Source organism: Ammodytes marinus (genome assembly GCF_949987685.1).
Source record: "Ammodytes marinus genome assembly, chromosome: 20".
NCBI classification, from domain to species: Eukaryota; Metazoa; Chordata; class Actinopteri; order Uranoscopiformes; family Ammodytidae; genus Ammodytes; species Ammodytes marinus.
The window spans coordinates 26401522-26416753 of record NC_137224.1 but is presented as its reverse complement, the minus strand read 5'-3'; positions in this window follow the sequence as shown (position 1 = coordinate 26416753).

Below are 15232 nucleotides of genomic sequence, written 5' to 3'. Positions count from 1 at the left end.
TCCAGCAAACAAACAGATTGGACATTAAAGTGTTCTTTAAAGCAACAGACACACATGCTCTATTGAATAAAAGCAGCCACCATCCCAAGCACACTTTTGCGGGCTTGGTCAAATCCCAATTTTTAAGATTCCACAGAATCTGCACAAGAATAGAGGACTTTGGGTTTGCCGTGAGGGTGCTGTGCAAGGTCTTGTCCACCAGAGGGTACTCTTGGTCTTTCCTTAGACAGGTCTACAGTACTTTCAAAACAGTTAAACCAATTAACGTGGACCCCATGATACCACTGGTCATATTCTACTCGGAGTCTGCCACTAAATTGGCCAGAGCCTTTAAGAATAATTTCAAAATACTCCAGGAACAAGGTGGTCTATTGGTGGACCACAGAATAATCACGGCCTACAAGAAGAACAACAATATACAGGATATACTCATTAAAGCCAAATTAACACCGTTGACTCAGAAGACTGAGGCTGCTCGCACTGAGTTTTACAAATTTGAACCCTGGGCATACAACAAACACACCAACCAGGTGTTCGCCACCCAAAAAAGTACCAACACTAAAACTAAAAATTGCATATATCTCATAAGTTGTCTCACGTGCTCGATGCAATATGTAGGTGAAACTGGCAATACACTACTGACACGATTCACCCAACATAGATATAACATCAGCCGTAAAAAAGACACTCACCTGCCCTTGGTTAGCCATTTCATTGAGCACGGGTGGAATAATCTGACCACTACTATCTTAGAGGCAAATCCCAATTGGTCCAAGAAACAGAGGAAATATCTGGAAAGACAATGGATTCACAAGTTGAACACCCGTCTCCCCTTTGGCCTCAATGAGAAATAACTCCACAACATGATAATATAATATAATAACATAACAATAATCATATCAAATTTGATAATATATATACAAAAAAACTTTATGTTATCATTCCTACTCTAATACCACCAGGCCTTGATAGGAGATAGATATCATTACATACATAGATATTAGCGAGTACACTAACCAGTGGGCAGTCTTTGACTGTCTGCTGTCCTCTCTTAACCTAACCCCGTCAGTGCTGTTTTTATGTTTTGTCATAATATTTATTTCCACATCGAGTGACATTATCCGGCGGTCTCCCCGGGTAGTGTCTTAGTCATGTTGGTTACGAGGGAACACTTTTGTGTCTACCACCTCAAACCTGAAGTTACTTTTATTTCTCTTTTTTCACTTTTCCATGTCCATTGCATGTACAGTATTACCACCGTACGTGTCATTGAGATATAGTCAGACACATAGACTGAGCGATCACTGTCACATCTACCTTTCTATATCTCAAGTTTGTTTTATTTCTCTTTTTTCAGTTTTCCATCTCCATCTCATGTAAAGTATCATTACCATACATGTCATTGGGATATAGCTATGTAATATATGTTTCTATATATTCAGGTAACACTCTTGTGTCCACCACCACTAATCCAAAGTTAATTTTGTTTTTCTTTGTTCTATTTCACATATCCATCTCATGTAAAGGATTACCATCGTGCATGACATTGGGATATAGTAACATATGTAGATGGGCTGTACACTGCCATTGTCACCTCTCTATATTTGAAGTTAATTTTTTTTCATTTTGTTCAATTTTCCACATCCTTTTCATGTCAAGTATTATTACCATACATGTCATCGTGATATAACTGTGTGATATATGTTCCTATATATTGAGGTAACACTCTGGTGTCCACCACCGCTATCTAAAGTTATTTTTATTTCTTTTTGTTCTATTTTGCATGTCCATCTCATGTAAAGTATCACCACCTACATGACATTGGGACATAGTTATATTTATTTCAATATCTATCACGTATACCTACTGTGTAAATGCATAATATGCTTACATATGACTATAGGAAAATGATGTTTCTGAAAGGCCTGTACGAAGCATGTCACCACTCACGATATCCATGATGATCACCCTCTACCCGCTATGGTCCACATCGGCCACGGGTCCAATATAGTCCATTGACGTGGCAATTTTTGTATTGGTGCACAGTACCCCTACGTGCCTAATCCTAAGTCACAGACCCCCCAATTAGATTGTTATTATTATTATTTATTAGTGGAGGTTAACACCTTCCCTTCCCCTTACTCTAAACCTAACCATTCGGGCCTTATGCCTAATCCTAAATTCACATCCATCCATTTCATTCATATAGTCTTCATTTTCCCCACTATTGGCTTCCATTATTCACGCAGGAGCTTCTGGACTCCTGGAGTCCCTGAATGCAACCATTCACCGGCTCAAACCACCTTTTCTTCAAATTTCCGAGGGCCCCTGAATGCAACCATTTCCGGTCCAATTTTTTACAATTAGTTTATATCCAGTTTAATATAATTTTATTTTTTAGGTCTGCGCCCCCCTCTGGGGTCTAGACATTTTTCTAATCCCTTTCCCCTTGGGAAATTTTATTTCTTTACTTTTAATTCGTCCGGGATATCGCCAACTTTAGAGGTCACGGGGTGAAAGGTATATCCGCCCAACCCCCGCCTTCATCTCCCTCTTTCACTCTGGTCTTCATGCTGGAAGCACACCAATTAGCGCTCGTACAGGTACTTTCTCAAGATTGCTAGGCTGATGAAGGTTTTTTTGTAACCGAAACGTCCCGCCGTTATATTGCAACTGTAAATAAACAAATCAACTTGATTAACATCATCTTCCGATCTTTTTTCGATTTTTAATAATTTTTTTCACACAACATTCTTGCTAATTACCACGAGCTAACACCACTGGTGCGTTATAACACCTTACTATGGATGAACGCTACAACCCACATGAATGGACCAAAGTCCAGAGCAGGAGATCTGGTAGGACCCGCTTTAAAGCTCCCTATATTAATCGCAATCGACATTATTCACCGGAGAATAACGAAGTTCGCCATCACTCATCTGATAAAAACGAGGTCCGTCAAGACTACAAAAATGGCGGCGCCCATAGCCCGGAGCGCGCGCCATCTTACGCTCAAGCGGTCAGATGGGGCCCGCGTAGACCTTATTCTTCACCGGAGTCTACCGGAACCAGGTACGAACACCCACGTCACGGGCCTAGACCTGCACCATGGCAAGCGCCTAGGGTTGAACATTACTCCAGATGGAGCCACGATGATCAATACCATGATTATATATCCTCACCAGAGAGGTACTATCACCGTGGCTATCCACACACTGCTAGATATCACAGTGGGGGGAGATATGATGATCGCCCATACGGCACCACCAGCAGAGATGGGTCACGGTACAGACCACCATCTAGTCCCCTTGATGTCGGGCGTCCCGCACCTGCTGCGCCGCCGCCTCTGATGCGACCTTCCAGACCTCATAGACGCAGCACGCCACCTCCCAGGGCGCGTCCGAGCACGCCGCCCCCTCGATTCCGACCACCCAGGGGTCGCCGACCGACCACGCCGCCCCCCCAGGTTCGTGGGCCCAGGGGAGCCAGACCAGGCACGCCACCACCGCGTGATCGACCACCTAGGGGTCGTAGACCGACCACGCCGCCCCCCCATACCCGTGGGCGCAGGGCAACCAGGCCAGGTACGCCACCACCACGTAATCGACCACCGAGGGGTCGCAGACCGGCTACGCCTCCACCACACTACAGAAGCGACCCGGATTTCGCAGCCAAGGCCAGGGTGACATGCAGGCTCATCAAAGCCACACATCACATGTCCAACATCAGCGGTAGGTCCATCCCCATCGCAATCGACAAACTCACCACCAAATTGGCGACTTCGATTAAACCAGCAGCGCCCAACCCCACCACCACTTCCCTCATAGAGGCCAACGCCAAGCAGTGGGAACAGGAGACGCTGCTAATTCTCAAGGATCATTACCAAGAGTGCTTGGACACAGACCTAGAGATCATGACCCATGTCGGTGGCGTCGACTGGCAACAACCTTTTGGGGTGGCCACCACGTGGGCTAAGAAACAGCTGGGACAAAGGCTCTTACAACGCACTCTAGACAAAGTCCATTCCATGCTGTCTAATGCGCTGTCTATTCCAGAGGTCAGACCCACCCCCAGATCAACCAACACAGGGTCAGCCCCTCCGGGCCAACACCACGTCTTCACCAGACCCATGAAGGCGGTGCAGAAACGTCGCCACATCAACCCTCCAGACACAGAGGGTCCTAACGCAACCGATTCCTCCACCTGGTGGAATCCCGTTCTGCTAACCGGACCGACACCAGAGGGTCCGACCCCACTCTGCCAGAGGGTACCACGGGTGAGAGTCAGAACGTCTGCCAACGCTCCACCCTCAAAGCCATTGGACACAGAGCTACGTCATGAAGATCCACAACAGGACAGGGTCCAGCCTCACGCCACGAAGGAAGCACCGCGGACCAAGAAGGACACACCTACTCCTCTCCCATCTCTTCTCCCCCTCCCTTCTTCCCCCCTCCCCGCTCCTCTTCCCTCCTCCTCTTCCCTTTCCCTCTCCATCCCCCGTCTTCTCCCTCTCCCCCTTATAACCCCCTCCTCCTCCTCCTCCTCCTCCCCCCCCCCCCCCCTCCCCTCCCTTCAGTCCCCAGTCCCCCATTCCTCTCTGCCTCTTCTCTCTTCCAGCTCACGTCCACGCCCCTCCTCTTCAGGACAGACCTTCCCTACGGATGTGGAGGCACCTGGAACCCATCCCACGAGCACTGCTCTTCACAATGATGACTGCGACTCCATGGAGCTTTGGTCGGAGGCCAACGCTCCCCGCATGCCAACCGCCGAGGGGCCCACGGTCCCCGTTACAATTGACAGTGACAGTTCCACACCATCCAGTCCACAACCGGGGCCCAGCAGGTTACCCTCGCCTACCCTCACTCCACCTATTCTCATAGAGAACACTCACACCACACCCAACACAGGCACATCTGCATCACAACCCAAGCTATTATTCTCACCAGTCTACAGACCACATAGACATCTCAGCACAGGCAAAAACAGAGTCAAGGACTGGTCCCTCACCCCCACTAAGAAGTGGGTCATCATGGGGGACTCCAACCTCAATCGCATACCACCCTTCCAAGAGCCCGACCTCCAGATCGAGTCCTATCCGGGTGCAACGTTTAGGCATGCTGAAGCCATACTGGCAAAAACCACACACACTGACATTGTTGAGTCACTCGTGCTGTCCTTTGGCATCAATGACAGAGCTCAGAGGACAGAGGGGGCACTGATCGGCCACATACAGAGGGCTGTGAGAATGGCCACTCTTGCTTTTCCCCACGCCCTCATACTAATACCCGAACTGAATTTCTCTGAGTCCCTTCCAGAGGATGAACAACGCAACCTGAGACGGCTCAACCAACACATCGTCAGACAGTTCAACTTCATCCCCAGACTGCAGCAGAAGAGCTTCCAGGCTGAGGAAGACGGCGTCCACTGGACCATCCCCACCGCCAGGAAGATCCTCAAAGAATGGGTTGATATGTTAAAAGCAAACGCCCCGTGAAAACTGTTTTGTCTACGGGGTTTAAGAATGTCATTGTGTTAGCGCAGAAGTTTAACATTACTGCAGCTCAACTCTCCCTGCTTAACAAAGGCCTTAATTTCATACCGATCATCAGAGGAGAAAAAAATGTTAAAAATCAAACACAAATTGACATCAGAACCTACCATAGGAGACTCAAATTAGCTGCACATTTTGAGCACACTAGGGAAACTAGTCCACTCCCATTTATGCCAAAATCCACATGGGTACCACCAGAACCAACCGTGCCTTGGCCCTTAAGGCAACTAATACAGTCAGACGTGGAATGGTTCGACAACCACTACGTTGCCAAATGCAACACGACTAACCTAGATCAATTTGAACTGGAAGCCCTTAAACAACTAAAAAGCAACAAAAATATAGTCATCAAACCAGCTGATAAAGGCAGCTCTGTTGTCGTTTTGGACAGAGAGCAATACCTGTGGGAGGGTTACAGGCAACTTAATGACACAAAGTACTATAAAAGCCTTAAGAAGCCTATCTTTAAGGACACTATTCCTTTAGTCACAGAAATACTCCAAAAACTGCAAACCAAAAAGTTCATCAATGCCAAACAGAGGTCCTTTTTGATGGGGGATGCCGAACCCAGACCTAGGCTATTTTATATGTTGCCAAAAATACACAAGGCCAGAGACAAGTGGAGCCTTCCCAATGTAATTCCACCTGGAAGGCCCATTGTCTCGGATTGTGGTAGTGAGACATATGCCACAGCCCATTTTGTGGAGACATACCTCAATCCCATATCTATCAAACATCCCAGTTACATTAAAGACACATACGACTTTGTCAACAAAATTAAACTACTGCACATTCCAGCTGATGCCTTTCTGTTCACCATGGATGTGGACAGCCTTTACACAAATATCAACACAGACCAAGGCATGGAGGCGGTCAAAAATACCTTTCAGTTATATCCAGATTCCAAACGTCCAGATAAGGAAATATTACAACTCTTATACCTTAACCTTACCAGAAACGACTTTGAATTTGACGATAAATACTTTTTACAAATATCAGGCACGGCCATGGGTAAAAAATTTGCTCCCTCTTTTGCCAATATTTTCATGGCCCAGTGGGAACAATCAGCCTTATCACAGGCTCCCATTAAACCCTTATATTACTATAGATACCTAGATGATATTTGGGGAGTGTGGACACACTCTTTACAGGAGTTTGATACATTCTGCAATTTTCTGAACAACTTTAACAGTTCCATCACCATTAAATCAACACACAGTCTCACTGAGGTGGATTTTCTGGACACGACAACCTTTAAGGGCCCTAATTTCCAGCAAACAAACAGATTGGACATTAAAGTGTTCTTTAAAGCAACAGACACACATGCTCTATTGAATAAAAGCAGCCACCATCCCAAGCACACTTTTGCGGGCTTGGTCAAATCCCAATTTTTAAGATTCCACAGAATCTGCACAAGAATAGAGGACTTTGGGTTTGCCGTGAGGGTGCTGTGCAAGGTCTTGTCCACCAGAGGGTACTCTTGGTCTTTCCTTAGACAGGTCTACAGTACTTTCAAAACAGTTAAACCAATTAACGTGGACCCCATGATACCACTGGTCATATTCTACTCGGAGTCTGCCACTAAATTGGCCAGAGCCTTTAAGAATAATTTCAAAATACTCCAGGAACAAGGTGGTCTATTGGTGGACCACAGAATAATCACGGCCTACAAGAAGAACAACAATATACAGGATATACTCATTAAAGCCAAATTAACACCGTTGACTCAGAAGACTGAGGCTGCTCGCACTGAGTTTTACAAATTTGAACCCTGGGCATACAACAAACACACCAACCAGGTGTTCGCCACCCAAAAAAGTACCAACACTAAAACTAAAAATTGCATATATCTCATAAGTTGTCTCACGTGCTCGATGCAATATGTAGGTGAAACTGGCAATACACTACTGACACGATTCACCCAACATAGATATAACATCAGCCGTAAAAAAGACACTCACCTGCCCTTGGTTAGCCATTTCATTGAGCACGGGTGGAATAATCTGACCACTACTATCTTAGAGGCAAATCCCAATTGGTCCAAGAAACAGAGGAAATATCTGGAAAGACAATGGATTCACAAGTTGAACACCCGTCTCCCCTTTGGCCTCAATGAGAAATAACTCCACAACATGATAATATAATATAATAACATAACAATAATCATATCAAATTTGATAATATATATACAAAAAAACTTTATGTTATCATTCCTACTCTAATACCACCAGGCCTTGATAGGAGATAGATATCATTACATACATAGATATTAGCGAGTACACTAACCAGTGGGCAGTCTTTGACTGTCTGCTGTCCTCTCTTAACCTAACCCCGTCAGTGCTGTTTTTATGTTTTGTCATAATATTTATTTCCACATCGAGTGACATTATCCGGCGGTCTCCCCGGGTAGTGTCTTAGTCATGTTGGTTACGAGGGAACACTTTTGTGTCTACCACCTCAAACCTGAAGTTACTTTTATTTCTCTTTTTTCACTTTTCCATGTCCATTGCATGTACAGTATTACCACCGTACGTGTCATTGAGATATAGTCAGACACATAGACTGAGCGATCACTGTCACATCTACCTTTCTATATCTCAAGTTTGTTTTATTTCTCTTTTTTCAGTTTTCCATCTCCATCTCATGTAAAGTATCATTACCATACATGTCATTGGGATATAGCTATGTAATATATGTTTCTATATATTCAGGTAACACTCTTGTGTCCACCACCACTAATCCAAAGTTAATTTTGTTTTTCTTTGTTCTATTTCACATATCCATCTCATGTAAAGGATTACCATCGTGCATGACATTGGGATATAGTAACATATGTAGATGGGCTGTACACTGCCATTGTCACCTCTCTATATTTGAAGTTAATTTTTTTTCATTTTGTTCAATTTTCCACATCCTTTTCATGTCAAGTATTATTACCATACATGTCATCGTGATATAACTGTGTGATATATGTTCCTATATATTGAGGTAACACTCTGGTGTCCACCACCGCTATCTAAAGTTATTTTTATTTCTTTTTGTTCTATTTTGCATGTCCATCTCATGTAAAGTATCACCACCTACATGACATTGGGACATAGTTATATTTATTTCAATATCTATCACGTATACCTACTGTGTAAATGCATAATATGCTTACATATGACTATAGGAAAATGATGTTTCTGAAAGGCCTGTACGAAGCATGTCACCACTCACGATATCCATGATGATCACCCTCTACCCGCTATGGTCCACATCGGCCACGGGTCCAATATAGTCCATTGACGTGGCAATTTTTGTATTGGTGCACAGTATCCCTACGTGCCTAATCCTAAGTCACAGACCCCCCAATTAGATTGTTATTATTATTATTTATTAGTGGAGGTTAACACCTTCCCTTCCCCTTACTCTAAACCTAACCATTCGGGCCTTATGCCTAATCCTAAATTCACATCCATCCATTTCATTCATGTAGTCTTCATTTTCCCCACAATTGGCTTCCATTATTCACGCAGGAGCTTCTGGACTCCTGGAGTCCCTGAATGCAACCATTCACCGGCTCAAACCACCTTTTCTTCAAATTTCCGAGGGCCCCTGAATGCAACCATTTCCGGTCCAATTTTTTACAATTAGTTTATATCCAGTTTAATATAATTTTATTTTTTAGGTCTGCGCCCCCCTCTGGGGTCTAGACATTTTTCTAATCCCTTTCCCCTTGGGAAATTTTATTTCTTTACTTTTAATTCGTCCGGGATATCGCCAACTTTAGAGGTCACGGGGTGAAAGGTATATCCGCCCAACCCCCGCCTTCATCTCCCTCTTTCACTCTGGTCTTCATGCTGGAAGCACACCAATTAGCGCTCGTACAGGTACTTTCTCAAGATTGCTAGGCTGATGAAGGTTTTTTTGTAACCGAAACGTCCCGCCGTTATATTGCAACTGTAAATAAACAAATCAACTTGATTAACATCATCTTCCGATCTTTTTTCGATTTTTAATAATTTTTTTCACACAACATTCTTGCTAATTACCACGAGCTAACACCACTGGTGCGTTATAACACCTTACTATGGATGAACGCTACAACCCACATGAATGGACCAAAGTCCAGAGCAGGAGATCTGGTAGGACCCGCTTTAAAGCTCCCTATATTAATCGCAATCGACATTATTCACCGGAGAATAACGAAGTTCGCCATCACTCATCTGATAAAAACGAGGTCCGTCAAGACTACAAAAATGGCGGCGCCCATAGCCCGGAGCGCGCGCCATCTTACGCTCAAGCGGTCAGATGGGGCCCGCGTAGACCTTATTCTTCACCGGAGTCTACCGGAACCAGGTACGAACACCCACGTCACGGGCCTAGACCTGCACCATGGCAAGCGCCTAGGGTTGAACATTACTCCAGATGGAGCCACGATGATCAATACCATGATTATATATCCTCACCAGAGAGGTACTATCACCGTGGCTATCCACACACTGCTAGATATCACAGTGGGGGGAGATATGATGATCGCCCATACGGCACCACCAGCAGAGATGGGTCACGGTACAGACCACCATCTAGTCCCCTTGATGTCGGGCGTCCCGCACCTGCTGCGCCGCCGCCTCTGATGCGACCTTCCAGACCTCATAGACGCAGCACGCCACCTCCCAGGGCGCGTCCGAGCACGCCGCCCCCTCGATTCCGACCACCCAGGGGTCGCCGACCGACCACGCCGCCCCCCCAGGTTCGTGGGCCCAGGGGAGCCAGACCAGGCACGCCACCACCGCGTGATCGACCACCTAGGGGTCGTAGACCGACCACGCCGCCCCCCCATACCCGTGGGCGCAGGGCAACCAGGCCAGGTACGCCACCACCACGTAATCGACCACCGAGGGGTCGCAGACCGGCTACGCCTCCACCACACTACAGAAGCGACCCGGATTTCGCAGCCAAGGCCAGGGTGACATGCAGGCTCATCAAAGCCACACATCACATGTCCAACATCAGCGGTAGGTCCATCCCCATCGCAATCGACAAACTCACCACCAAATTGGCGACTTCGATTAAACCAGCAGCGCCCAACCCCACCACCACTTCCCTCATAGAGGCCAACGCCAAGCAGTGGGAACAGGAGACGCTGCTAATTCTCAAGGATCATTACCAAGAGTGCTTGGACACAGACCTAGAGATCATGACCCATGTCGGTGGCGTCGACTGGCAACAGCCTTTTGGGGTGGCCACCACGTGGGCTAAGAAACAGCTGGGACAAAGGCTCTTACAACGCACTCTAGACAAAGTCCATTCCATGCTGTCTAATGCGCTGTCTATTTCAGAGGTCAGACCCACCCCCAGATCAACTAACACAGGGTCAGCCCCTCCGGGCCAACACCACGTCTTCACCAGACCCATGAAGGCGGTGCAGAAACGTCGCCACATCAACCCTCCAGACACAGAGGGTCCTAACGCAACCGATTCCTCCACCTGGTGGAATCCCGTTCTGCTAACCGGACCGACACCAGAGGGTCCGACCCCACTCTGCCAGAGGGTACCACGGGTGAGAGTCAGAACGTCTGCCAACGCTCCACCCTCAAAGCCATTGGATACAGAGCTACGTCATGAAGATCCACAACAGGACAGGGTCCAGCCTCACGCCACGAAGGAAGCACCGCGGACCAAGAAGGACACACCTACTCCTCTCCCATCTCTTCTCCCCCTCCCTTCTTCCCCCCTCCCCGCTCCTCTTCCCTCCTCCTCTTCCCTTTCCCTCTCCATCCCCCGTCTTCTCCCTCTCCCCCTTATAACCCCCTCCTCCTCCTCCTCCTCCTCCCCCCCCCCCCCCCCCTCCCCTCCCTTCAGTCCCCAGTCCCCCATTCCTCTCTGCCTCTTCTCTCTTCCAGCTCACGTCCACGCCCCTCCTCTTCAGGACAGACCTTCCCTACGGATGTGGAGGCACCTGGAACCCATCCCACGAGCACTGCTCTTCACAATGATGACTGCGACTCCATGGAGCTTTGGTCGGAGGCCAACGCTCCCCGCATGCCAACCGCCGAGGGGCCCACGGTCCCCGTTACAATTGACAGTGACAGTTCCACACCATCCAGTCCACAACCGGGGCCCAGCAGGTTACCCTCGCCTACCCTCACTCCACCTATTCTCATAGAGAACACTCACACCACACCCAACACAGGCACATCTGCATCACAACCCAAGCTATTATTCTCACCAGTCTACAGACCACATAGACATCTCAGCACAGGCAAAAACAGAGTCAAGGACTGGTCCCTCACCCCCACTAAGAAGTGGGTCATCATGGGGGACTCCAACCTCAATCGCATACCACCCTTCCAAGAGCCCGACCTCCAGATCGAGTCCTATCCGGGTGCAACGTTTAGGCATGCTGAAGCCATACTGGCAAAAACCACACACACTGACATTGTTGAGTCACTCGTGCTGTCCTTTGGCATCAATGACAGAGTCCAGAGGACAGAGGGGGCACTGATCGGCCACATACAGAGGGCTGTGAGAATGGCCACTCTTGCTTTTCCCCACGCCCTCATACTAATACCCGAACTGAATTTCTCTGAGTCCCTTCCAGAGGATGAACAACGCAACCTGAGACGGCTCAACCAACACATCGTCAGACAGTTCAATTTCATCCCCAGACTGCAGCAGAAGAGCTTCCAGGCTGAGGAAGACGGCGTCCACTGGACCATCCCCACCGCCAGGAAGATCCTCAAAGAATGGGTTGATATGTTAAAAGCAAACGCCCCGTGAAAACTGTTTTGTCTACGGGGTTTAAGAATGTCATTGTGTTAGCGCAGAAGTTTAACATTACTGCAGCTCAACTCTCCCTGCTTAACAAAGGCCTTAATTTCATACCGATCATCAGAGGAGAAAAAAATGTTAAAAATCAAACACAAATTGACATCAGAACCTACCATAGGAGACTCAAATTAGCTGCACATTTTGAGCACACTAGGGAAACTAGTCCACTCCCATTTATGCCAAAATCCACATGGGTACCACCAGAACCAACCGTGCCTTGGCCCTTAAGGCAACTAATACAGTCAGACGTGGAATGGTTCGACAACCACTACGTTGCCAAATGCAACACGACTAACCTAGATCAATTTGAACTGGAAGCCCTTAAACAACTAAAAAGCAACAAAAATATAGTCATCAAACCAGCTGATAAAGGCAGCTCTGTTGTCGTTTTGGACAGAGAGCAATACCTGTGGGAGGGTTATAGGCAACTCAATGACACAAAGTACTATAAAAGCCTTAAGAAGCCTATCTTTAAGGACACTATTCCTTTAGTCACAGAAATACTCCAAAAACTGCAAACCAAAAAGTTCATCAATGCCAAACAGAGGTCCTTTTTGATGGGGGATGCCGAACCCAGACCTAGGCTATTTTATATGTTGCCAAAAATACACAAGGCCAGAGACAAGTGGAGCCTTCCCAATGTAATTCCACCTGGAAGGCCCATTGTCTCGGATTGTGGTAGTGAGACATATGCCACAGCCCATTTTGTGGAGACATACCTCAATCCCATATCTATCAAACATCCCAGTTACATTAAAGACACATACGACTTTGTCAACAAAATTAAACTACTGCACATTCCAGCTGATGCCTTCCTGTTCACCATGGATGTGGACAGCCTTTACACAAATATCAACACAGACCAAGGCATGGAGGCGGTCAAAAATACCTTTCAGTTATATCCAGATTCCAAACGTCCAGATAAGGAAATATTACAACTCTTATACCTTAACCTTACCAGAAACGACTTTGAATTTGACGATAAATACTTTTTACAAATATCAGGCACGGCCATGGGTAAAAAATTTGCTCCCTCTTTTGCCAATATTTTCATGGCCCAGTGGGAACAATCAGCCTTATCACAGGCTCCCATTAAACCCTTATATTACTATAGATACCTAGATGATATTTGGGGAGTGTGGACACACTCTTTACAGGAGTTTGATACATTCTGCAATTTTCTGAACAACTTTAACAGTTCCATCACCATTAAATCAACACACAGTCTCACTGAGGTGGATTTTCTGGACACGACAACCTTTAAGGGCCCTAATTTCCAGCAAACAAACAGATTGGACATTAAAGTGTTCTTTAAAGCAACAGACACACATGCTCTATTGAATAAAAGCAGCCACCATCCCAAGCACACCTTTGCGGGCTTGGTCAAATCCCAATTTTTAAGATTCCACAGAATCTGCACAAGAATAGAGGACTTTGGGTTTGCCGTGAGGGTGCTGTGCAAGGTCTTGTCCACCAGAGGGTACTCTTGGTCTTTCCTTAGACAGGTCTACAGTACTTTCAAAACAGTTAAACCAATTAACGTGGACCCCATGATACCACTGGTCATATTCTACTCGGAGTCTGCCACTAAATTGGCCAGAGCCTTTAAGAATAATTTCAAAATACTCCAGGAACAAGGTGGTCTATTGGTGGACCACAGAATAATCACGGCCTACAAGAAGAACAACAATATACAGGATATACTCATCAAAGCCAAATTAACACCGTTGACTCAGAAGACTGAGGCTGCTCGCACTGAGTTTTACAAGTTTGAACCCTGGGCATACAACAAACACACCAACCAGGTGTTCGCCACCCAAAAAAGTACCAACACTAAAACTAAAAATTGCATATATCTCATAAGTTGTCTCACGTGCTCGATGCAATATGTAGGTGAAACTGGCAATACACTACTGACACGATTCACCCAACATAGATATAACATCAGCCGTAAAAAAGACACTCACCTGCCCTTGGTTAGCCATTTCATTGAGCACGGGTGGAATAATCTGACCACTACTATCTTAGAGGCAAATCCCAATTGGTCCAAGAAACAGAGGAAATATCTGGAAAGACAATGGATTCACAAGTTGAACACCCGTCTCCCCTTTGGCCTCAATGAGAAATAACTCCACAACATGATAATATAATACAATAATATAACAATAATCATATCAAATTTGATAATATATATACAAAAAAACTTTATGTTATCATTCCTACTCTAATACCACCAGGCCTTGATAGGAGATAGATATCATTACATACATAGATATTAGCGAGTACACTAACCAGTGGGCAGTCTTTGACTGTCTGCTGTCCTCTCTTAACCTAACCCCGTCAGTGCTGTTTTTATGTTTTGTCATAATATTTATTTCCACATCGAGTGACATTATCCGGCGGTCTCCCCGGGTAGTGTCTTAGTCATGTTGGTTACGAGGGAACACTTTTGTGTCTACCACCTCAAACCTGAAGTTACTTTTATTTCTCTTTTTTCACTTTTCCATGTCCATTGCATGTACAGTATTACCACCGTACGTGTCATTGAGATATAGTCAGACACATAGATTGAGCGATCACTGTCACATCTACCTTTCTATATCTCAAGTTTGTTTTATTTCTCTTTTTTCAGTTTTCCATCTCCATCTCATGTAAAGTATCATTACCATACATGTCATTGGGATATAGCTATGTAATATATGTTTCTATATATTCAGGTAACACTCTTGTGTCCACCACCACTAATCCAAAGTTAATTTTGTTTTTCTTTGTTCTATTTCACATATCCATCTCATGTAAAGGATTACCATCGTGCATGACATTGGGATATAGTAACATATGTAGATGGGCTGTACACTGCCATTG